Source organism: Humulus lupulus, chromosome 6, assembly GCF_963169125.1.
Source record: "Humulus lupulus chromosome 6, drHumLupu1.1, whole genome shotgun sequence".
In the NCBI taxonomy this organism is placed as follows: Eukaryota; Viridiplantae; Streptophyta; class Magnoliopsida; order Rosales; family Cannabaceae; genus Humulus; species Humulus lupulus.
Window position 1 is genome coordinate 213,724,202 of NC_084798.1, and position 23,382 is coordinate 213,747,583.

The 23,382-nt window shown below is 29.6% G+C and overlaps 1 long non-coding RNA gene across 4 annotated transcripts; it reads left to right on the forward strand.

The window, feature by feature from the left end:
• The first annotated feature begins 8,405 nt into the window (after positions 1-8,405).
• Positions 8,406-14,803, forward strand: LOC133783185 (uncharacterized). Of its 4 annotated transcripts, none has more exons than XR_009870802.1 (7): positions 8,406-9,013; positions 9,397-9,510; positions 13,222-13,307; positions 13,420-13,534; positions 13,672-13,748; positions 13,889-13,975; positions 14,598-14,803. It is a non-coding gene; the product is annotated as an uncharacterized LOC133783185 (long non-coding RNA). The 4 variants fall into 4 exon arrangements; XR_009870803.1 differs by having other exon boundaries at positions 8,406-8,735; XR_009870804.1 differs by having other exon boundaries at positions 8,406-8,627.
• Positions 14,804-23,382: the final 8,579 nt, after the last annotated feature.

Genomic DNA, 23,382 nt, shown 5'->3' on the forward strand with positions numbered 1-23,382 from the left:
TTTGGTTTGGGCACATGTAACTCTGTCGTAAATAAAATAGCTTATTTTTATTTTTTGGTGAATAATGTATAAGATATACCTGATATTGATGGAGATAGGATATATACGACATCCCATCATTTACAGTGTGCTTAGGTCAAAAGCGGGTTAGGCTTAAATTGGAAACCTTGTTTTGTTTCCATACTAAATCATATTGTGTAGGTGTTTTGGATATGCTTATGCATTTTCACTTTTAGAGGGAGCATCATCCGGCTTCATGTGGAGCAAAGTTGAAATTGCTTGTTGTTTTTTCTGCTTGCTACAATGTTAAGGGGTCAATAGTGATAGGTTGTATGAATGTTGACTTATTATATGTATGTTTCCTTGTTTAGGTATTGGGACACACAATTTTGGCTTCAATACTTTGGACTAATGCCAAGTCAGTTGATTTGGGCAGCAAAGCTGCAATAACATCTTTTTACATGTTCATATGGAAGGTAAGTAACTATGGTGCCAAACTTACTTTGTTTAACACTTATTCTTGGGCATCCCCTAATTTTTTGTGTCTTCACTCGAATTGCATTGATTCAAAACTCAAATCTCCTGTTCCCATTTTCTCAATCCCTTTTATGTTCCATCATTGAATGATATTTCTTTTTATTTATTTTTGTATGTGCATTGATTGTCATTTTAAACGAGTTGGCTACTATTCAGTGGTGGGATATAGAGGAGACATGTAGGGGCCGTTTGGTATGAGGAGTTCATAGTTTTCATATTATTGGGAAATATGAAGAGGGTAATCTGATAGTCTGGAAACTTACATCATTGTGTTTGGTTGTGCACTGTAATCTTATCTATGATTCCTGGGAATATCACTTTCTGTGTTTGGTTGTGCATAGGAATCTGTTAAGTTTTCATATTTTCATAAAATTAATATAATAATATATTTCATCAAAATAATTTATAAACAATTTTACTCATGAAATCTTTTTTAACAAAATTAAAAAAATACATCTATTGAATACTAGAATCAAGTATAATTTTTAAAAATTACAAAAATACCCTTATTTTATTTTTAATAATATTTCATTTGTTATTTTAAACTAAAGTAATGATATAAAGGCTTTACAAATCAATTTCTTTAAATAAACAAATATTATTTATCATTTTATAGTTTGATATATGTATATTTGTTTTTATATTATAAGCTTCAAAAATAAAATAAGTCATTAACTAAAAAATTATTGGTTTAAGAATTTAAAAAAAAAAAAATAATAATTTTGAATTGTTTCACATTCCTGGGTATTTGAAAACCACTTGTCAGATGGGTTTCACTTGAACCTAGAATCAGGTTAAGTTAAAACCCCTGCAGTACAGATTACCAGGTTAGAAAAACTCAAACCCAGTACCAAACATGGGAAAGTGTTCAAATTCTTATTCCCGTGTCCAAATTCCTGCATACCAAACGACCCCGTAGGGTTAACACACATTGAAATTGACTTAATGATGTGAGAAAGTGAAATTAGCATAATAATCTTGTTCTTATATTGAATGACGTGTAGAGTTGCTTAATCGATCTTGAAAATTATTTTGTAATGGCGAAAAAGAAAAAACATTTGGTGAAAATGGACTTTTAAAACTTCAACTTGCCAAAATAACATGCTATTACAAAATAATCTTTAGTGTTGAGAAAATTTCTTTGCAAATATGTAACGACCCACTAATCTAGACTAATTGGACCATTATCGAAACTATACATAAAACTTACATTTTTACGAAAATACCATAATTTATTGAGTAACTTGCAAAATAAGAGTTATTTACAAATAAACAGAATACTAAGAAGGATTTTGGGATCCCATTGTCTTTAAAACCAAAACATGATTTAAAAATAAAAGACATTACATAATAATGCGGAAAATACATGTAAAACCATAAAAAAACATAAAAGGAGACTACATCCTCGAATCGATAACGCTCGGCCCCTTGACTCCATTCATCATCGATACACATCCTCCCAAGCATCACGAATCTTACCGCCTCTAAGCTTATTTTCCTGCACATAAACAGAAAGGAGTGAGCCTAATGCCCAGCAAGGAAAATCTAACACATAGTCATATATACAATTTCATAAGAAAACATAAAGACTTAACATAATACATATAACATACACTTATTATAATGGCCATTATTACTTGGGGTCCCATAGACTAAACAAGCATATGCCCATGGGGTTAATGGGGTCCTACTAGCTAAGTAGGTCATATGCCCATAACCCATTTGGGGTCTTGTTAGTCATATGGGTCATATGCCAAAGCCTACATACACATATACATATCATAACACTTTTAATAACATAAACATATAGATAACATAAGCACATAACATATTAATTCTAGCCTATTTTCCTTACCAAAGTTACCGGGATAAAATGGACTGAGTTAGGACTTTTGGAACACTCCTAAAACCACAATGAACAAGGGTGAGTCTAAAGAAAGGAGATGAAATGAAAGAGAATAGGAAGACTAAACCATTAAAAGAAAATATGCTTACCACCACTTAAGTGCTTAAGAACTTGGATTCCCTAACCAAAATAAGAATAAGGTTAGGGGACTGAGTAGAAGGTTTTGAGAAAAGAAATAACATAGAATACAGAAAGGACTAGAGTTTTGGGTTTACCTCAAAGATTGCAAGATCAATCTAACCTCCACCGAAATACTATAGAACTCACTTCCCAAGTGTTTGATAAGCTTATGATGTTTAAGCTTATAGTTTTTCCCCAAACCAGGTGTTTACACTCTCACACTCACTTAACACTAGCAGCTTCTGAACTTAGAGCAAATGGTGAATAATGGCTGGGTACTAGGTCCTATTTATAGAGTTTGGGAATGAAAATATCTTGATTTTCACTTGAATAAAAATAATGGCTTTTTAGATGAAAATCATTTGAATAATCGTTCAGCAGAGGCTGAAGACTCGTTCAAAAGATTCTGGACTGTTGAAGAAGTTTGAATGGCTGAGAGGAAATGAATTCAAAAACATTTGAAATCATACTGGAGGAGGCGATATATCGCCCCCTATAGGCGATATATCGCCTGGGCCAGTATGCCCGAGGCGACCGTGCATCGTTTCGTGTTTTCCGTATCGACGTGCTGCGACATATCGCCCCCTATAGATGCGATATATCGGCACACGCTGAATATTTAAACACGAAATTACACATTTTTAGCTAAGTTTGAATGGAGTAAACGGCCTTGACTAAGCCCTCAACGTACTCAAAGCTGCTGACTGACCCTATAACATTCAAACTTTACCCTTATTTAATTTAATCCTCAAAAATATTAAATCCTTAATTACCATTCATAACATGTGCTTAAAATCCTATTGGTTGATGTCTAAACCTTATAATATAATAAATATAATCCTTAATATCAGCCACATTAATCCAACCTTAGGTTATACTTAATATTCTTAAACTATAGGTTAAACTTAGAAAATCTATAAGTACTACTATGAGTGTCCAAATAATTCCCGGTCTGAACCAAAAATCCATAGTAACTAAGATAACACTAAACATACTATAATACTACTAACAATTAGCTAAGTAAAGTTCTTGGACTCTACAAAATAATATGTCAACATAAGCCTTTAACCATCCTTAAAAAAAACTAGTTTGCAAATAGTTTTCTTGAAAATTATTTTACAAATAAATTTTCTCATTAATTAATGTTATTTCTACAAATTATTCTCCTCAAAGAGTAATGATATTCGTTATGAATTCATGATTCATTTGTAAAGGTATTTATTGTTTGCTAAAATTTATTATTATATCAAATTATTCATTGACATGTTTTATGTTATTTACATCATGAATTTTAACATGTAATGAATTAAAAAAAATTATGGTACCTCCATCTTAGTTGTGTTTGTGATTATAAATGGTTGTGTTTGTGATTATAAATTGTCATTTATCTTTTCAATTTCATCTAGGGGCATTATATTAACTCTTCCTCAATCCATGTTGTCATTTTCGATTTTTTTTTTCTTTTCTTTATTTTGAAGTGGTCATTTTTGAATTGGGTTGATATATCCTAATTTATTATAACTTTTAAATGATAGTTTGAATAATATATAATTAAAAATATACATTTTTTTATAATGAATAAATTATTATTACTCACTTGTGTTTTTTTATAATTATTTTATGTTGAGTATTTAAAAATTATTTCTTGGTGGATATAAATTGGTTGATCTATAAAATGATGTATAATGAAATCTATAAAATGATGTATATGTCATGCATTCAATAAAAAGAGATCTATGGTCTGCCATTGTATTTGTAATTTTGTTAAAGTAAAAATAAAAACTTTTATTGAGAATACTAATAATAGTTCAATAGTACAGTGTGAGATAATGTTAAAATTTATTCGACCCAAATCTTATATCACGTGGTCTAGTATACATAAAATATACATAAAATAGTATTGGTCTTATTATGTTTATTTTGTTTTTTGTTTTTTGTTTTGTTTTTTATTTTTTATACTTTTTTAAAAAACACAATCATTTACTTAGTTTGTGTAAAAAAAATTCCTTAAAAGGTAAGCATATAGATATGCTCTCTAAGCATTATGATTAACATGAACACAAACCAAACATTTGTATTATTATTTGGATGAATTAATCAAGTAATATGGCATTTTTTTTTCTTATCCTAGTTTCTTACCAAAGAAATTAAAAAGAAAATTCTCTATCTTATTGTAATGCACATCATCTCTTTATTTTTAGTTTTATTTTTCATTCAAGTAAAGTATGTCAAAACCATAAAATAATTTTGTAATAATTGTATTTGTGTTATACATTTTCTTGTCTTATTTAAGAAATAACCATTTTTATCATCAGTTGGGAGACTTTATAAGTGTATAGAGAAAAATGAAACAAAAAAAAAGGTTCATTTAAACAACATAGTTTTTGTAAAGTTGAGTAAAATTCATTTAAACAAAAACTTACATAATAACGATCTACAATAACAAACAACATACATTTAAACAAAATGAAACACAATATACTAAAAATGTAAACTAGGGGGTTTACCCTATTTTTTCCGCTTAGGTCGGCGGGATTGTAAATTTGAAACAGTAATGACCATTTTGTACTGAGAACAACTTGTAAATGTTTTAATTAGCTATGGAGCAATTTATAATGAAAAACATCATTTCCTTTTTATTGGTTTTCCACCTTAACCTGTTAATCACACTTAGAGCACGTTTTTAACCAAAGGACTCGGGTAGCGGGTCAAATTTCCGGTTCACCGTTCACCGTCGCGTGACCCGAGGTAGCCGGGGCGTGACAAATGCTGACAGTTAAACGTTGTCGCTATTGACTGATGGACCCAAAACGGGTATGTTTTAAATATTTATAACTCGCAAACACACAAATCGTATATGGAATATAGTGTTCGTGTAAGCACGAGATCGAACCCAAAGGAGTTGTTTAAAATCGAAAAGAAAACTATTTTAAACCAAAGTTAATAAATTCTAATCTAGCCCCAAAGATTGAAAAGATTTTTGAATAATGAAAATAAAATAAAAGACTATAGAAATTAAAGACAATATATATTACTAAATTAATAATTGTAAACAAGATGGTAAAATAAGATTATTAAGGATTAGAATCCACAAAATATAAGTTCAATAACATTTATAAGTACATTGATTCCCAAGTTTTAGTAATAGTAGAAATTAATCAAACCGTCACTTATTCAAACTAGATATTCTATTTAAGCACAAGTTTTCATAAAAATATAGGATTTATCTTCACTTTTAAAATTTATAATTTCAAAGTATTTAGTGTAAATCAATCTAATGAAATAACAAATAAATCAATGAACATTATTTATAAGGCAAAACATAATATTTTTGTTCTAATAGGATGGATGTGTACAATTTAATGACACATCTTACACAAAGAATATTATGTTTTTGCACTAATGAAGAACAAAGTGTAAATATGAGCTAACAATCCAAAATACATGATATTTAAGATGAAAGAAGATATTTGAAGAAGAAAAATCCATAAACTTTGTTGCATAAAATGAGAAATCAACATACAAAATAAATATTATCTAGTTACATATTGTTTCATCATCACCTTAATAATCTTAAAACGATTAGAAACTCATAACTAGAATAGCAAATACACACTAAAAATTATAAACATAAATAGGAAAATTTGGAGGAGAAACCCCCAAATTGTTCCTCTAAAAATACATAGAAAAATAACAAAAGAAGAAGAAGAAGATGAAGAGAATAGAGATGTTTAGAAATGTGTAGAATTTTTGGTATGGTAACCTCTCTCAAAATATGCACCCAAAATCCCTTATTTATAGCCAAAAATGAGGATTAAAATAATCAATATAATTTAATTAAATTGATTAAATTAATTATAATATGGCAAATATGGGTAAATTATAAGGTGTAATAATGATGTTTTGGGGTAAAATGTGTAGAAAAGTTTGGGTAAAAAAATGATATTTTTAACAAAGGGGACAAGGGTACAAAAGTGAAATTGTTGGGCTAAAGAAAAACACAAAAGTGCTGGTGGGCTGGATTGATGCTTGGACCACGCTGGGCAGCAGCTGAAGTGGCGGGTGGCACTTTGGCTAAAGCAAATGGGAGCAGCTGGAGGTTGATTGGGAGTGTGGTGCTTCGGTGGGATGCTAAACGTGGCTAATGGAGTATATATGCAAATTTCCCTCAAATGAATGAATTGGCTGGAGGAGGCAGCTGCTGGATGTTCACGGTTGAGGAGCAGCCAGGAGCTGTCAGACGTTGGGCCTGGGGAAGGGCAGGCCCACAGCTGGGAAAATGCCAATTTCCTCTGTATTTTTTTTTTCACAAAAATACCACATTTTTTTTCATTATTTTTATTCCTTTTCAAGAGCAAATAAAATACAATATACTCCCTACAAAATAAACATAAATTGTATCAAAATTAACTATTTTCAATTATAAAATAAATCATATTAATTTATTGAAAATATTAATTAAAACTTAATTTACATTTAACATTTAATTTCAATAATACAACATTTTTTTACCTCAATTAAACAACAATAATTCAATTAATTAACTACAACATTTTACAACAAAATAACTATAAGAACACATCAAAATAAAACCAATACATTCAAAATTACTTTAAAACTTAATAAATCAATTAAAAACTCAAGAATTAAACAACAGTTAGCACATAAAAAATGGTAAAATAACTCTATTTTGTAGAGTTATCATTGACCCCAACGCCGACAGTTAATAAAAGTCCAACGCCGACACTCATAAAATGTCGCCAAAATTCAAATAAAAAATAGGGTTTATACCTTTTTGGACCCTTTGTTTTTTCCCATTACCTGTTTGGACCCTGTGTTTTGATAAATTATTTTTTGGACCCTATATTTTGTAAAATGGTTAAAATAGAACCCTAAACTCAATTTTGGTCAATGTTTTCTCAACTAAAATTACAAATAATTTATTAAACTAACAATTCAGAACCAAAATAAAATCACTCTGCTTAAAAACTGTGTTGTTATATTCAATTTTTTCTTCATCAAAATTGAGTTTAGGGTTCTATTTTAACAATTTTACAAAATATAGGGTCCAAAAAGTAATTTATCAAAACACAGGGTCCAAACAGGTAATGAGACAAAACACAGGGTCCAAAAAAGTATAAACCCTAAAAAAATACAAATTATAATTAATGAATAGTATAATTTTAAAAATAAACTAAATTATGTAAATATATATATTTATAAAAACTATGTATTTGTTAAAATCTTTTAAAACTATATGTTTTTTGTTTCTAAATTTTTCATATTATTAACTTTTGTATTTATAATATATTTTATATCAAAATTTAAATTTATTATTCTTTAACATATTTATAAAATTAACTATATTATTCTTTAAAATATTTATAAAATTTGTATTAGTTAAAAAAGAGTTGTTTTATTAATTGGAAAAATATTGTAAAAATATTAATGAATAAAATAATTTTAAAAATAAACTAAATTATATAAATATATATTTATTAAAAACTTTTAAAACTATATTTTTTTGTTTCTAAATTTATCATATTATTAACTTTTGTATTTATAATAATTTTTATATCAAAATTTAAATTTATTATTCTTTAACATATTTATAAAATTTGTACATTATAATTTTAAAAATAAACTAAATTATGTAAATATATATTTATAAAAATTATGTATTCATTAAAACTTTTAAAACTATAGTTTTTTTGTTTTAAAATTTTTCATAAAAACGTATTACAGTAATATCAACCGTTAAAATATGTCTGAATTTTTTTAATGGAGCAATGCCGACAGCTTGCATTGCCTCGTTAAAAAAATTGAGCCTCATAATATTTCCCCCTCTTTCTTTCTTTTCCTTTTCCCTCTCTCTTAATATTTCCTGTCCTCTTAATATTAATATCTCTCTCTCAACCAGCCCTCTCTCTGCGACTCACTCTCTCACCGATCCGCCCTCCAAACAACGCCGACGCCGATGCCAACGCCAACGCCTTTCTGATGAAACGATTCTCCCACTTCACCTCTCGCCTCTCGCCTCTCGCTTTTCCTCGACCACGTCCCCGTATATCTTCCTCAATCTCTTGAAGACGCTGCGTCTTCAATTTTTTTACATTTTGGGTTTCAGCATCTTCAATTTTTTTTAAGGGCTGATTATCTTGGGGTTTGATTGGTAGTGTATAGTCGCTCACAATTTTTTTTCCTCTCTCTCTCACTCTCATGGATTCCGGTGCCTCTTATTCCCCATTCTCTTTGAGTATTATATAGTTTTATATATAGAATAATTAGAATGTACGATTTTACATGTAAGAATTGCTGTATTTTGTTCATTTGGTCTATTGAAATCATATATAATCATTTTCAAACTCTAGAGTGAATCAATAATGATTTATTATGTGAAATTATGAAATTGAATATGCTTTTGAAGAGCAGAAGTTCCAAAACAGACCAGTAAGTACTGTATCTATGGTGTGTTATTTTGACATTTTGGGTTATCTTTGCTGAAGCACTTCTTTTTGAGAATAATTTAGGTGATGGCTAAAGTTAATTTATTTATCTTGTTTAAATTATAATTTAATGGCTAGCTAGAGAAAAATAATTATATAATGTAGAGAATATATTTTGTGTATATTTTGTACCTAGTTGTTATTTAATTCTTGACTATTCTCAATTACAAACGACTCCTTAGAATTCTTATGTGGATATCTTGATTGTGTACATGCAGTCAGTAAGTGATCTTCACAAGAAACGTAGCATAGTCTGTTATGTTTGCTCAATAAATATTTCTATGGAATTTAAAGTTTGTTGATGCAAGTTACTAATTCTGTTTTCAGATACGAACGTATATGGAATCCTCACAGTCCGAAACAAATACAATCAATCGGAAATATATCAGACAAGGGATTGGTAACCCAGTTGGCGCTAACCACCTTCAGCAATGAAAAAATGTATGAAATTGTCTCTGAAACATTGTTCATTTCTTGTTCATATCAAGGTGGTTAGATACACAATGGTGGCATATGTAATTGAATATGAAATTGAGTATAAAATTATGAAATTGAATATGCTTTTGATGTTTCTTTGGAAATCATGTTTAGGGTTCAATCTGTGGTAATATGATATTATTGTTGTAGTTGGCATATGTAATGTTTGATAAAATTACTGTGTGAATAATTGGTATGTAATTTGAATAATTGCTTAATAGTTTGGTTGTGATACATGGACAAAGACACTTGGTAAAGATTATCAAACTCATTTATCTACTTTATAGTTATCAAGATGATTTATAATTACCTATGGATATGCTTTATGGGTCATTAGAGAGTTGTGTTATGTACTGTTCATGCTCATTTTTTATTTTTTATTTGTCTGACTAATAACCCATGTTTGTGAGTTAATCAATTTATCTCAGTTGCTGATTTTGATCACAACTTTCCATGTTTCTCACTGCTGGAAGCATGTTCTATTTTGGATATACAATGTTTTTTCTATAATTGTTATTGCAATATCATTTTTTCTTTCAATAATACATGTTTTGGTTGATTTTAGAGGGTTAAGTTTTCTGATGGATTTGTTGAGAATTGCTTAAACTCAATTATATTTAGCAATGCAACTTTTCTTTAAGTTTACTACCATCTTGAAGGATCTCAGTTGTTTTGTAACATTGCTTTTGGCTTTATGTTTAGAATTGCTTAGACTCAATTGCTGAATATTTCCATTTTCTTTGTAAAATCACTCAAGCTTTGTAAATTTCCATGTTCTTGCTCCACTGGGTTGGATTCCTGAATATTTTGCAAGTGAGATCTTCTATGATAAGAAAAGTTGTAAAAGTGCATATATGTATATGTGGAAGAGATTGCTTACTTGAATTTTAGCAGAACCATCATCATCAGCATGATCCCATTACTTTCTTTCATTTTCTCACCAACCTGCAGAGTAGGAACATTCTCCCCTAATATCTCTTTCATAGGACGTGCAACAGGGGAGCAAGAACCATGCATGGTCCCCTTTCAACACTTCTAATATTAGCAAAGCCGACAATTGTTGAAAGCAGCAAAGGAGTGTTTTGGTTAGCAGCCTCATATAATGCACCTTTTTTAGCTGAAAATAATATATAAAAAAGAAAAACTAATAACATACTTTTTAAATTTGAAGAACATTTTGGAAGGCATGATAGAATCTACACAAATAGTTAGATAGATCAAAAGAGGCATATATAGTCTTCTCCATTTAGCTCTAGATTTATTATTTGTACACTCTGCTCTAGCCCACTGTTTGTCTCACTTGGAAAAAGCTGTGTTTGAAATTCAAGTCACGTTGCTTATGGAAAGCTTATTGAATGCCTTGGTTCCTTTTATTTGTATTTCTTTGGCCAAGATTAAAGATGAATGCAAAGATGAATTTCATCATATTTGAAACCATAATTTTTTTACTAGCTATTGAATCTGTCATTTTTCTTAGATTTTGCAATTTATTTAAGAAAAAACTAGCATGACTCACTTGAACCCCAATACCAATAGCTCACAATCATGAAAAAGAGTGGATTCCATGCATTGAGCTTCTAGGCTTTGCAATGTTTCGAAGTCTAGATTTAGCTATCTTGTTTGTTTAGTTGATTTTTATGTTATCTTATATGTACATATAATGTAAACTAGAAATGTATTCTATAGTTTATAAAAGTCTTATGTTAAATCTGATTTGTAGCACCATTACAATATAGTTCGAATCTTTTTGTTTAGGAACTCTAAATGTTTGAAAGATGATGCTTGACAGCATGTCACCGAAGAATTAAAAAAAAGTCAGAAATGACCTAAGTAGTGTTGATTAATAAAAAATGTTCATTACCTGCTGTAGAAAGATAATTGGTTTAACAAGTTCATTAAAAAAATTCTTAAAATAGAAAGAAAAAAAATAGTAATGAATCAATATATTTTTCAAAAGTCAAATTATAAAAGAATAACATTATCCTACAAACAAATTTGTGATTTAAAATGAAAAAAATTTGTAACTAAAAACTTATCATCATATATACATGTGTCATTATGCTACATCATTTCAGATCAATAATTGTACCACAACTTCTACATAACTAAAAGCTCTGATTTTTATGTGAAATCATTGAAATCTCATTAGTTGTTTTTTTTTATGCCATCAATATTTATGCACTTTGTATCTTGAGGTATTCTTTTGGTTCTTTTATATGTTTAGGATTAATTAGGTGCATATTTTGTTATTAGTTTGTGTATATGTGTGTTTAAATCAAGTTCTTATCTTGTTTGGAGTATGATTTATGATTTATTTTAAAGAGTGTTATTAGTTGGTATGTTGAGTTTTTTAGTTAGAAATGTATACATGTTTGAACTTGGTTTCTAATCTATTTATGGTATTAATTTGGTTTCACATTTGATTATTGATTGACTTGGTGGCTTGGTGACTTTGAGGTATATTATTATAAATCTTGTTGATTAAATCCCCACTAATTTGAAATCTCATTAGTTGTTTTTTATGCAATCAATTTATATGGACTTTGTATGTTGACCTATTCTTTTGAATCTAATGCGCAATAATTTTCTTCCCTTTCCTGTTCTAACTTACAGACTGCGACTTTTTGGCCCTATAACCAACTTAGGTGTCGTGTCAGAATATGATTAATAGAATAAACCTTTTATTTAAAATAAATTAGTTAATTACTATGATTAATTTCAGCTTAAAACAACATAGTATATATTATTAGAATCCAATTCCTTGTGCAAATACATGATTTATTTTGAGTATAGGTTAATTCCTTGTGCAAAAATTAGTTAATTACTATGATTAATTTCAGCTTAAGACAACTGAGTATATGAATTAATGCTAGAAAAATAATTAATGAAGTATGAATTTCAGTGGTATATATTTCACTATGGTTAAAAGTATACGAATCATTTTCAGGCAACTTCAAAAAACATTATTAGGTGGTTGATTTATTTATAATAGCAACATTATTGTCTATTAATTATGAAGCACCTAGGGTGCCAATTGATGCTTTCCTGTGTATACTTAGAGTTGGATGGGTCAATTCCTTGGACAAAGATAGTGTGAAAATGAGAGTATTCTTGGTCTGGCAGAAGGGATCTCAGGTCAACTAACTAGTTAACAATTTAAGTGTGGTTTTAATGATATGAACCCGAGGGTTTAGGACGCCATGCTATGTTCTGCAAACTAGTCTAATGATATGAACCACTCTAAATCTTCTTTTAGCAAACAATTGCCCTCATTTTATTAGCAATGTGAACAACCATATTTTTTGAGATCTTGACCTCTCGCTCCCCTTTTCCAGATATCCTCATTGGAGGAACTAATAGTGCTTTAGCTCCAAAAATAAGCATTTAAATAAATAGAGCTTTAGCTATTATGTGGAAACCATTGGAGTTGTGAGTAGAGTTGGTCTTTTTTATTTATATGCTTTGGTTTCTATTAGAAGTTTTTGGAATTTGAGTAAACATGATTGCCATTTGGAGTTCATGTAGAGTCCTTGCAATTCCCATATAAATTACAGTACTTTGTTGATTTGTTTTTGTCTTGCAATGTTCTTTGATTTGAAAAACAAACCTTCATATTCTTGTAAAAAGTTAAAAAGGAAACTTGTCTTATGTGTTCAGTGGTGGTTTGTTTTCTAGGTCCTTGATGGTCTTGTATCAGAGTATGAGAAATCAAGTCATGGTCCAGGAAAATGGCCGAAGCTAGCTATGTTCTTACAAAAAAAGTTTGCAATGATTTTTCCTCCTTTTTCTTTTTCATTTCCTTTTGTTAGATGTGAATAGTATGTATATGGGCATGCCTTTTGATGTGAATAGTATGTATGACATTGCTTTTAGGGAAGCTAAAGCTGCTCTAGAAAAGGCCATTGTTATTCAAGAGCGCACAAGCAAAGAAACACAGAAGAGAGAAGATGCTCTTAAAGAAGAGTTTGCTATTACTTTGGCTGAGAAGGTGAGTTCTTTTATTGTTCCCTCCCTTTTAATTTTGGACAGTTAAACAATTGTATTCTCATGCATTGATGTTTTGCGGTTTCTAGTTTCTACACACTATGTTTTGTAATTTGTTATATTTGTTGATGAATATACAAGACGAAGAACTGAAGGATAAGGCAGTGAATATTGAATATGCTGAGCAGTGCTTGACTACACTAATATTAGAATTGAAGGTGAGCTGTATTTTTTCACATGATGAATAAATATTATATAGTTCATCTATCTTGTCATTTATACCTGTTTTGCCCAGTTACTAGCTTTTTATGCTTAATATTAATGGTGGCAACTGGCTATGGTAAACATGATGGTGCAGGCTGCTAAATCAATGGTGGCAACTGGCTATGCCCATTAGCTAGTGGAATGTTTATTTATTCTCCATTTCACTCCCTTCTGGTTTTGTGTAAGTTTTTTTTTATTAAACTGAGTGATAGTTTGGAGTTTGTACCGGCACTCTAGTTTCATATTTTATTAATGAATCAACATCCACATGCATAGCTTTTTCCATTTGTTGCTTTTTGATATTTCATAGCTTCTTCATAAGGTTTGAGCTATTTTCTTGCAATACACATGCTGACATAAAGCATAAATTATGATTTCAGTATACTTTTAGTTTGATATACTTTTCTTTGAATTTGTAAAACTTTATGCAATCTATTACTTGGTTAGAAAGATTCTAGATGTGAGGCATTTGATGCACTTCATATCTGGTTAATAGATTTCTCTTCACCTGTAACTTATTTTCTTTTGTTTTAGTTGTCATTTTTTTAATCAAATGATGAGCTATTGAGAGAGATAATTTTTTATTGTTAACACATTCTGCTTTGAACCTATTATTTATTGTTAATGACTTCATGCCAAGTATGATTACATTTATGGAACCATAGAGAATTTGTTAGATGCTTTAGTTCTAATGGTTTTTTTGCAGTTCTTTTACTTTGAAATACCAACTGTTCCAGAATAAATTGTTGTATATTGTATCATTGTGTGTGCATTTTTTTTTAATAAAGAGCTACAACTTTTAGTGTTTCAGGAACTAAAGAGAAAGAGCACATTAGCTGCTGCACTCAAGTCACTTCAACATAAACTTGAGAAATACAAGATAGAGTTGAACAACTTGTATAAGAATTCTTGAGTATATTTATAACTTGTTCATGTTGCATAGAATTGATTACTTATAAATTGAGATTATATTTGTATCTGATGAAATATATTTTGATTAAATTTGCTATGTAATTTTTGTCTTTGTAATATGTAGATTTGGTTTATTTTTTGATTGTCTACTGTTGGTGTAATAAATTTATAAAATTGTTGAATAAAAAAGTTTATAAGTTTATTTCATTTATTAGAAAGTGTTAGAACTAATCAAATACAAATTTAGTGTTACCAATGTTAAATTAATTTAATTTAGATGTGCATTCTTTTACTACACCATATAGAGTCAATCACGACACTTAAAAACTGTCGGCGTTGCCAGCAACGACGACACTTATTAACTGTCGGCGTAGTTACTTCTATGCTGACATAGGTAAATACGACAGTTAGTCGATTGTCGTCGTTGTTCAATAGCGACAGTTAAAAACTGTCGGGAAAGCCCGTTTTTATAGTACTGTCTATTTACTTGGCAAGAGCATGGAAGACCTTATACCTTAAGGGTGTGTTTGGTATGGGTTAAAGTGAAAGTGAGAATGAGAATCTAAAACAGTTATCATGTTTTGTTCAAATTTGTAGGGGGTAAAGTTAATAATTTTTGTGGGCCCCACATGTATCTTAAGTGTAAAGTGAATCATATAATACACTTGAGTTTAATATTACATCCATCCTACACTTTTCAAGGCAACTCAACTATTCATAATAAACACCCCCAACAATTTGTTTTATCTAGTATCTCATGGATATTGAATGAGTGGATAGGAATAAATTGTGGGAAAATATCTATGCAAAATCATTTAGAAACATGAGTGTTTATGGAGATCAGCTTCAATAATTACGCACCATACAATATATTCGTATGGTATCTCATGGTTATATCATGTTATGTCCTAATAGATAATTTCTAACACAGAATATTCATACCACCAACCAAGTGGCATGTCTGATATCTTAGAGGTCAGGGGTTCGAATCAGGGTGACTCCCTATGGTAGCATGGAGCGACAGTCCAACGAGTCTTAAATGTGAGCACTCTGTGCGCCATCCCAACCACCCTTGTGCCCTGACTCAGGATCCCTTTAGCACTAGTTGATTGATGGGGCTCAGGTGACGCACCCCATCGTAGGTGCGGGCGAACCGTCGAGTAGGGTCTTGGTAAACATTCTTTGGCAGTATTGGAGCTCTCATGTTAACGCCCAGAGAGGGGAGCCACAATACAGTACTAGTCTTTTCTTTTGATTCGGCTTTAACATTACTGTAATACACATAGGGAACTACTTAGGAATATTTGTACTTCAATTGCGTAAGAGGGTCAAGCTCAAATGCAAAATCATATAATTACAAGCATAGTAAATACACTTATTTACTCATAAGAATTATTTTATACAATAACACCGCCAAAAAAGAAGAAAATAACAAAAAGAACAAAAAGTGCTTAAAACATAATAGTGAAAATCACATGAAGTATGGCTTATTCGAACTTTGTTTGTTTATTAAATAAGAGATTCTTAACTTCTCTCAAAATGTATGCGTTTTTTACCACAAACTATTCACATATATAAAGACTAATTGTCAAATTATTTACAATAGTTATGATTAAATGTGATATAAATCTTGCTATAGTTGCAATCATTAACTTTTCTTATATTAATTTTTTAATTATTTTCTTATTGCAAAGAGTTGTAGATGCTTCTAATGCTACATCGATTCACTTGGTACGAGCATGGAAGACCTTATACCCCAATTTTATTTTATCTAGTTTCTCATGGATATAGAATGAGTGGATAGGATTAAATTGTGGGAAGATATATATGCAAAGTTATTTAGTAAATATGAGTGTTTATGGAGATCCACTTCAATACTTATGCACCATACAATATATTGGTCTGGTTTCTCATGGTCATGCCATGTTATGTCCCAATCGATGCTTTCTAAAACTAAAAATTCATACCACCAATCAATTGGCCTAGTGGTAAAGTGGCATGCTTGATGTCTTAGAGGTCAGGGGTTCAAATTTAGGTGACTCCATTTGGCAGCATGAAGCGACAATCCAAGGAGTTTTAAATGTGAGCACTCTGTGTGCCAGCCCAACCACCTTTGCCCTCTGGTTCAGGATCCCTTTAGCACTAGTTGGTTGATGTGGCTCAGATGACACACCCCATTATAGGTGGGGGCGACCTATGGAGTAGAATTTTGGCGGATTGCAGCTCTCATGTTAACGCCCAAAGAAGGGAGCCACAGTGCTAGCCCCCTCCTCCCCTTTTCTTCAGCAAAAAAAAAAAAAAAAATACAGAAAATTCAAAACACAATAATATATTTATATTTCATATAAATATGTATTAAAAATAAATCTAATATTTGAGAACTTTTTCTATATAACTAGTCGAGATACGTGCCATAGGCACTTGTGGTATTTGTTAGGCTAAAATTTAAATGAAATCAAATAAAAAAAATTAGAATATTAAAACAAGAATAATAATATGCGCACTAAAATTATACAAACAAACATTACACCAATTGACGTGACATTATTTTTAAAATAGTGCGTTGCTTGAAATAAATTTAGTTAATTAAGTGAAACTACCACATCAATTGGTGTAATGTTTTGGAGTATAATAGGTATACGTAAATTTATCCAAATATCTAGGACAACAAATAATCAAAACACTTAATAAATTGAAACTATTACAAATAAAGAAAGTGTTAACAAAACATGTAGTACAATAAAAAGTTGGCGTGAAAAAGAAAATTCTGAAATAATCAATTAAGTATTAAAATTAAACTTAATATACTACATACCCATTTAAAATTTAACTTATTAGAAATCATATCAAGCTAGCTTAAAAGATAAAGATTTCTTTGCAAATTGTATAAATAATGTACAAAATGTAAATCATAAAGTTAAAATGTTCCTCAATGTCTTGTGAAGGTATTTAATAATAAAAAAAAACTTTACAAATAAACTATGATAGATATAGATGCTTAAAAAAAGCTATAAGGATATGAGATGGACCAATAATTGATATAAATCTATTGCGTGCTAACCAGATTTTTTTTTTCATCTTTTATCAATCCTTATGCAATTTAACAAAATACAGAGGATAAATTCTTGGATATTGAACTACAGAATTAGTAAAAATTTTAATAAGTTCATAAGGTCTCAGTCATCAAAAAAAGGTACGCAAAGAATATCACTCTATATAATCATATATAATAAAATATTTAGAAAAATTGAAAGTTGAATTGATAATTATTATGCAGGTACTGGAAATGACACATAAATCATAAAATATTTAGAATGAAATATAATTTTGACTTAACATAATAATTTTTAAATTATATCTACATACATGTATTCTAATTCCAATGTATATACTGGTTAATTACAACATATATAAATGAGTCAATAAAATCCTATAAAATTACTATATAAATGAGTAAATAAAACCCTACAAAACTACTAAATAAATTAATAACACAAATCTAATAATCAAAACAATATTATATTCTTGAACACAGTAACGTACATACTTTAACAACTTATAGACAAGATGATTTTTGCATATTAATTAGATTTATTGATTTTTGTAATATATATAATTTATTTCATCTTAGGAGGTAATGTTTTAGTTTATGATCCACAGCTCTGGTGCAAAGCTTCCATCCTCGATCGGTCGGGCTTCTCTCTCTCTAGGTTGAAGAAACAATCGGTCCAGCTTTGAAGAAACAGTCGATTCTGTTTTATTTTTTTATTTTTATGTTTTTTAATTAATTAAGAAAGATATTTTAGTTTTAATTATTTTTTAATGTTTTAAATTAATTTATTTTTTGTTTTTTCTTAGATTTATTAAAATTATTTTAAAAAAATTGATTAATAATTAAATTTAACGGACTTAGTTGGCATTTAATACCAAAAAAGACTGGATTGTAACAAACCATTGACGGAAGGGATTTTTCCGTCAATAATTTTGTTTGGGGGGTTTGTCATAACTTCTGCAAAATAAATGGAGTTTTGCTGCGAATATCGCTATATGTTATAAATAAGCTTAAAAAAAGTTGATGCTCCATGTCACACAGACGAGGTTTATTAAAAGAAATGACAAAAGTGGGTATAAAAGAAATAAAAGATTGCATTGGAACGAAAGACTTAAAAAGTGGGGCTTGTTCTGTTAGTATCATGTGTTTACAATAATGCTTATTTGATACTTTGTATTTCGAAATCGTACATAATTAGCACTCTGTATTTTAAAATTGTACATATTTGGTACCATAAACTCAATTTTAATTAATAAAATTTTATTATTTTAATCAAACTGCTTTCAATTATATGAGTTTCAAATTTAAATTTTATTACTTAATTAGTTTGGTCATATTAATAAAATTTAATCTATCAAATCTGAGTTTATGGTACTATATGAACATTATTGAAAACAGATGGTACTAAAATGATACTTTGCAAAAACACACGGTGTTGAAATTAATTGAGCATCAAACAATAATAAAGAATTGATCAAACATATTCATACTCAATATTGCACAATGAAATCATCTTATTTAAGGCATCAAACATAATAGGAAAAAGAAAATTTACATACCTTTGTGATCAAGTCTATGAATCATCATTCTCCATGATTGTGCTCATCACATTTCACCCACCTACACATCAAAGATCAAAGGCATGCTTGGGGTCTAGATGAACACTACTCTCTCATTTTTTCCTCTTAAGACACCCATTGTCCACACACCCTTAATAAAAGGGTGTAACCCCTTTTATAAACTATAATGGGTTTATTGGGCCTAGATACCCAATTAGAGGATTAGTTGACTTGGCCCAATAGGCTGGCCTAAAGGCGTTGAGAGTGTGTTCATGGGCCCCGAGCGTGTTAGTATATTATGTCCATCCCATTATGGTCCGATGGTAATAGCATGCAATACCAATTATGTAGTTATCCTTACATACTAATCACGACACTGTCTGAGCAACATGTAATTATGTCATGTCCATATAAAATATTCTAACACATGTTACCAAATAAGACTAAATATTAATGACTGTTTTAGATATCTCAAATTTTATAAAAGATTGTCGAGAGCATCACTTTGGATCAGGACAACCCCTTGAAGCGGGCTGTCCGGCATTTTCCACGGCAAATTTCCATGTAGAGCGCATAACATCGTCAACAAAGCCTATGAAAAATTATCGAAAAGAATATATCAATAAATTTTTACATAAATGATCGTCCTATAAATTAATTAAATCAAAATTAAATTATTTTTCTGTAATTATTTCCCTCCTCTTTGTCTATTTGCCAACACAAGACTATCTAATTAATTTTGATATTTTAATTCATGTTTAACTAATTAATATATGTAATATCATGTAATTTTTTAATGAAAATAATTGCAAAATGCATATATAATTTTTATACACATGGAGTCTTAGTGACTAAATTTTTTTAACAAGTCTTCGTCCAAATTCTATAAAATCATGAACCATATCTTTTTATCTTTATATTAAGATCATCGGTAATTAATTAACAAGAATATCCATAAATTAAAATTATGAAGATAAACTTTTTTTTTTTTTTGTGAAAAAAGTGCCAATAAAAAGTGAGGAAAGTAGTGTTTATTCTAATAATTTTTGTCAAGTAAAGAATGGGAATGTTAGAGTGATGATGAAAGCAATAATCACGGACTAAGAAAATGAAGCTAACGAAACTCCATAGCACTGTTAAGTTTTGGATAGGCTTGTAAGAAAAGTCTTTGATGGACGTTATATTAGACCATAACATTATTGGTGCAAAGAATTGACGTGTGGAAAAGTCTAGCAAAGAAGATATATATGGGATGGAGAAGAAACAACATATGTTTATATGATCAATTATACTTAATTATGGTATATTACAAAGTCTCTTTCCATGACAAAAATGTTTGATTAGTCCTTAATTTTTTTTAAACAATAATATCCAACGCGTAATATATAAAAGTCGCTCGCTCTAATAACAAATTTTCCAAAAAGAAGTAAGGCTCGACGTAATTTTTGGGTTAATTGGAGATTTTTTTCTTCTTCGTTCTATCTTTTCAATCCAGCTATTGTTATACAACTGCACTGCACTGCTCTGGATGGATTTGTTAATTACGACCTACAATAATTTTCTAAGACTCTATTCTTACTTTCGTTCTATCAGTTCCATTGTTGACTTGACCAAAACACTTATTTTGTTTACAAAAGTTTCACAGCAAAATTTGCAAATTGTGACTAAAAAAATATTATTAAATAAATCGTCGATTATTAGGCCACAACATTATTGGTACAAAGTCTGTAACATTAAATATTGCAAATTGTGAAGCTAACGAAACTCCATATAGCGCTGTTGCAAGTTTTGGACAGGCTTGTAAGAAAAGTCTTTATTAATGGACATTATATTAGACCATAACATTATTGGTACAAAGAATAGACGAGTTGAAAAGTCTAGCAAATAAGATACATATGGGATGAAGAAGAAACAACATATTAATTTAACCCAAAATATATGTTTAGATGATCAATTATTCAAGTACTTATGGTATATTTCAAAGTCTCTTTCCATAGCAAAAATGTTTAATTAGTCATTATATTGTTTTATTAGCCTTTAAAATCTTTCATATATTTCAAAGTCTTTCATGCCCATTTGTTCAGTTATTTTCTTTGCTAGCTGTATCTCGATCCTCCTCGGCCTACATTGTAGCTCTCTGTGATAGTGATCCAAAATTATTTCATTGAAATTTGGTAGGTTTTCATTCAAATTAAAAATCATGGAAATGACATGTCTAATTATTATTAACTTAAAATTTGAGGAGAGGCAAATTGACATTTTAATCAAAACTTTTGGCATGATCCTGTCAAATTAATTAATTGTTATTTTTGAGAGACTACTTACAAATTATTAGAATATATAGGGCACATGCAATACTAATTATCCAATTTTATGTCGCTCAGTTGTTATTAATACAAAGATTATACATATATAGACAATAATTAATTCAAATTCCCAGAAAAAGAAAAAAAAAAAAGAATATTCAATTTATTTTCCTTCAATGGATAACGTTTTTCTTCATTCTTTTTTGTTTTTGTAAATAATTTCCTCCTCAAACGTGGTTATCTACTATTTGCCGACACAGGATTCTTTATCTAATTTTGATGTATTATTTTATGTCTAACAAATTATATATAAGAAATCATAACAATTAATCTTTTTAAATAAAGAAGTATAAAATTATAGTTTTAATGTATGGAGTACTAAGTGACTAGGATTTTAATGTCTAACAAATACGAATATTTTAATATCACTACAAGAAAATTGTTTTTTTAGCGGCGGCAATATTAGCAGCGACACTAAGTCGCCCCTAATATTGCTCATATCAGCGGCGACAAAGCATGTTCGCTATTAATATCACGTCAGTTATAATTTTTTAATTTACAATATTATTAGCTGCGACATGTTTGATATTAGGGGGATAGAGTCGCCTCTAATAAATTGAAAAATACCCAGGAAAAACGTGGGAATTTTCCCACTAATTTTTTCACTTAACTATTAGCGGCGACACGTGTCGCCACTAATAGTGACCACGATATTTCCCCACCAGCCGACCCTTCTTTTTCATTTTTCAAAATTCTCAATATCTTCTCTCTCTCTCTCTCTCTCTCTTTGTGTGTGTGTGTGTGTGTTTGTGTGCAACCACCTCCCTAGAGCCGCCCCGTCCCCCAGCCCTGTCCCCCTCTCTGTCCCCCAGCCTTGTCCCCTTACAGTCTCTCTCTCTCTCCCCTAAACCGCACCACCCCGTCCCCCAGCTCCGTCCCCCCCCCCCCCCCCCCCCTCTTCTCTCTCTCTCCCACGGTCTCTCTCTCTCTCCGTCGCCGCACTACCACCCATCACTGGGTATATATAAATATATATATGTATATTTATGTTTTTTTTGAAATTATATATATGTTTGTTTTTATTGTTTATTTTTTAGTTTATGTATATTTTTATTTATTTAAATTTTAATATAGTTGTGTATATGTGTATATATGTGTATATGTGTGTATAAATATATATATTTATATGTGTATAAATATATATATATATGTGGTCGTGTATTTATATATAAATATAGGTGTATTAGATATTTATTTATATGTTTGTGTATGCTTATATATATAATATTTATGTTTTTATTTGTTTATTTTTTGTTTTTATTTGTTTTTTATTATTCTGTTCTTATTTTTTTTATTTCTTAAGTATATATATATAATATATGTGTGCCGTGTACATGTGTATGTGTGTATATATATTTATATCTATATGTGTATATATATATGAGTATATAAATATGTGTGTGTGTGGTGTATATGTATATGTGTGTGAGGTGTATATATGTTATATGTGTTATAATTTTTTTTTTACTAACTTTGTTTTCTTTTTTGGAGAAAATGAATAGGTATAAATTTTGGAGCATTTTCATTTGGAGTGTTTTCTTGTGGATCCTTCTATTTATTGATATGTGTCTCTTATTTCTTGTTTTATTATTATTATTATTATTATTATTATTATTATAATTTACCATTGTTAGAGGAGTTTGAATATCTTAAATATTCATCCATAATGAAGTAGGTTCTGAGATACATATTGTGTGCT